The 3,994-nt window shown below is 44.8% G+C and overlaps 1 non-coding gene across 1 annotated transcript; it reads left to right on the forward strand.

Annotated features, from left to right (window-relative positions):
- The first annotated feature begins 3,363 nt into the window (after window positions 1-3,363).
- LOC115870700 lies at window positions 3,364-3,426 on the forward strand. The gene has a single exon (XR_004046852.1). It is a non-coding gene; the product is annotated as a U7 small nuclear RNA (small nuclear RNA).
- Window positions 3,427-3,994: the final 568 nt, after the last annotated feature.

Raw genomic sequence — 3,994 nt, forward strand, 5'->3', positions numbered from 1 at the left:
TGTCTGCTTCCTTGACCTTGGACCCAGCAGCCCTTGTGAATGGGACTTCCAGTATATTAACTGTTCCACAGAAGTGAGTTGAACTGACTCCTCTGTACTATTGTGTGGATTAATTAGCTGTTATATTACTTTGTGTAAATCTATCATCTATCTATCTATCATCCATCTATCTATCTATCTATCTATCTATCTATCTATCTATCTATCTATCTATCTATCTATCATCATAGTGTCCTGGTGTTTCTCTAAAAAAATCTTGCCTAACACACTCCCAACAGACCATTGCATATCCTAGGGATACAATTCCTTGGAAAGCAGCCGCTAGTAAAGAAACCCTGGAAAGGATCAGTTGGCCATTTTGATTCTTAAGTACATAGAGTACAGTCTAAAATTCCAGGTATGCATGGCATTTTTGGCTCCTTTAAAGAGCAAGGTCTCTAAAGCATGGGGCTGCTTTGCACCTGCTTTAAGAGCCATACTGGTCCAGGGTTTTTAAAGGCCTGAGCAACTGTACTGATGGGATTGCTATCTACTAAGAAGGGAGAGGCTTCTGGTAGCACAGCTTAGGTTGAAGGTTGGAGATCAGGAATTTGAATTCTCTATTAGACATCAAACAGCACTATGGAGAAGTGTAAATGGAAACCGTGCAGATTATAGTAGTACTGGGGATGTATGAAAACTGAAGACTGTTTCATTTTTGAAGGTTGTTGTTGAGCTGTTGAACCAACTAAACGTTCGGTGACCCTGGCATTTCAGACCACTGCTTGTCTGTCAGCTTGTCTACTGTGGTGGTGAGCCGCTGTGGTGGTGGCCGCTCTGTCACTGGCGTTTCAGCAGGGTCACCAAGGGGAACAGGTTTTAGTGAGCTTCGCTGAAACACAGGTGTTTCAGAAACGTACCAGACCAGTTCTATCACATAAACAATTGAACTTCTTTTAATCAGTAGTCTGTAATAGTGTCTCCCAAAGTGGGTGATGCTGCCCCCTGGGGGGTGCTGGAAAATCAGATTATCTACACTTTATCCTAGATTGTGTGCTAAACTAAAAATGTTTTGAATTGCCACGAGGGCACTGAGAATCTGTATTCTGAAAAGGGGGTAATATGCCAAATACCTAAGTTTGGCAACCTATGGTGCATAGCCTACAGATTCCTCCATCTTAGTCATAGAACCAAAACTCCGAATCTCACTCATTAGTACTTTAAATTGCCTCAGCCACGTCTCCCTGGGGAATGACTCAGTGACTGTGTTCAGTCGGACGCATTCCCTGGCCTGCATGTTGCTGTTGTTATTAGATGCCTGCATGAGTGTTGTCCATAGCAACTCTATGGACAACAGAACCAAACAGTCTAGTCTTGTGCCGCCCTCACAATCGCTGCTAGGTTTGGGCCTAGTGACACAGCTACTATGTCAATCCATCTCACTCAGGGCCTTACTCTTTTTTTTTTTTTTTGCTGGCTCTCTATCCAGCATAATTCCCTTCTCTAAGGACTGGTTACTCTTGATAACATGTCCAAGATAATGTGAGATGAAGTCTCACCATCCTTCTTTCTAAACAGCATTTTGGCTGTACTGTCTGTCCTGGCAGTGCCCGTGGGATGTTCAATAGTCTAAATGCATCAGGTCTTCTCCAGTCTTTCTTATTCAGGAACTTTCAATGTCAGTTGTATCATTTTTAAACGTTGGTCGTCTCTGTTTCATTCCTGGATAATAAGTGCATATAAAGGAGAGGCATGAATTTGGGAGTCTTTGGCATGTGGATAGTTTCAAAAGCAATGAGATCACCAAAAGAGTGATTATATGTAAAGAGAACCAAGGATGGAAAACAGGTGCACTGGCACATTAAAAGGATGGGAAAGGAGGAGGAACTTAAGAAAGATTGACACTGGTCAGGGAAGTGGAAGGCAAACCATGTCTTAGAAGCCAATGATGAACTGTGACAAAGGACAAAACAATCAATTGTGACAGGTATTGCCAATTGGGCAAGTATGACTTTGATGCAAACAGCCACAAAAAGTGGTTTGAAGTTGCCATTTCAAATTCACCAAAACAATGATTGTTTGCTTAGTTTACTAAACTTAAAAACAGTGGCATTTGTTTTTCTTTTTTTGCTTGTGCACCCTCTCCTTTTTCTTTTATTTATTTATTTATTTTAACATTTTATTAGGGGCTCATACAACTGTTATCCCAATCCATACACACATCAATTGTGTAAAGCGCATTTGTACATCGTTTCTCAAAACATTTTCTCTCCACTTAAACCCCCGACATTTGTTTTTCATTATACTTATAGCCAAAATTCTCTTGTTCATTTTTAAAAGGAATAATTACTGCCTTACAATGCATTTTCTGTGAATTTCACTGTCTAGACATTCTGAGATAACTTAGGGCAATATATGTATAGCATGTGGATACACTGCAGTTTAGAAAGCACCGAATTTACATGGTTTCTTCTCAGAAACCATGACTTGGGCTTCCAGATTACATCTTAGTCTGTCCCCCACCCCTTGTTCAAAACAACAATGATTTTAACCCAATCTAGTCGGTGTTTTCCCCATCTACACCTGCCTTCTGAGACTGAAGCACAGATTTAAAGTATTCTTTTCAAATGAGCAAGAGTGACATACTATTAGAAGGATGAACAGCTGGTCATGGAGAAATCCTCTGGAATGCTCATTTGTCCTACGAAGGACGATAAACTGAGATGTTAAGGTGTAGTGTTTGTCATTGGTAGAATTATGAGTCATTTTAATGTAATTTTACTATGAAACTTTACTTTTAGCAATTATTTTCTGAAAAACAAACCTGCTCACCCATTAGCAATTTGAAAATTCCTAGCAGCTCACTACTTGCAATTCAATGAGACGAGGGTTTGTTCTGGAATTCCCCATTACCTAAGGCATTTCCCCTTCCTTTCGGGTCTCTATAAGTCGGAATTGAGAGCAGTGAGCTTGGTTTTGATCTGAAAGGCATTTTCCCTGAAAGATTCAAGACCTTCCCATTCTTAAAAGTGACCCTTTGTTCTCCAGCACCTCCAGGATTAAGTTCTTACTTCTTAGCATGACACACAGGCCCTTTGGAATTTGACTCTTGCTAACCTCTCCAGGCTCATCTCTTCCTTCCTCTTTGTCCCAGGCATACCAACCTCTGAGCTAAGGTCTCACTCCCTTCTCACTGGCAGGCCGACAGCCGTGACCCTGCGCGACCCACTCCGGGCTCATTTCGTGGGATTCTTATTTCTCTCTAGGTGATGTTTACCATCGGAGTAAGTTTTCTCACCAATAGTCTACATCAGGGTTTATGCCCTGTATTCTGCTTGACCTCTTTGGAGCAGCTTCTGGAGAAAGTGTGTTTTAAAGGGGTAGGAGTGTTACAGCTCTTTTAGAATTTGTCTAGCAGGTTTTCTGCTTTTTTTTTCGGAGGCCCCCCACCCCCCAAAAAAAATAAAGAAGGGGTAGGCGGGAACTAGGGCCACGTATGGTCGCAACTCACTTAAAAAACCCACACTCAATGCCCGAGAGTCGATTCCAACACGCGGCGCCCAGGACGAGGTAGAGCTGCCCGGGGTGACGGGAGCCGGAGCTCAGCAACCAGCAGGGCGCCCCGAGGTCACGCCGGGGAGCCCAGCGCACAGACCCGAGCTGTTAGGCGGGGGCGACGAAAGGGGGGCAGAGACCTAAGGGCTCCGCCGCGTCTTAAAGTGCGGGGTTTCTCGCGCCCGACGTGCCCCGGTTTGGAAATGAGAGGATTTCACGAAACTAAGGAGACATCAACAGGAGCCTGGGGAGCTCGTCGCCGGGCTCGGGGAGCGGCGAGCGCGGCCGCTCCGCTGCCGTGGAAAGAATCCCTTCCACGCGGGACAGGCGGCGGCGCTGCGGCGTCCACCACCGGCTGCTAGGTTCCCAGGAAGCTGGTTGCTGCGCCGGGAGCCAAGGTGCGCGCGAGGCCACGGGTCCTTCCAGGCTCTGGGCACGAAGTCGTGGGCGGGGGCGTCCT

Source organism: Echinops telfairi, unplaced genomic scaffold (genome assembly GCF_000313985.2).
Source record: "Echinops telfairi isolate 266 unplaced genomic scaffold, ASM31398v2 ScPeMD7_2;HRSCAF=8, whole genome shotgun sequence".
Classification (NCBI taxonomy): domain Eukaryota; kingdom Metazoa; phylum Chordata; class Mammalia; order Afrosoricida; family Tenrecidae; genus Echinops; species Echinops telfairi.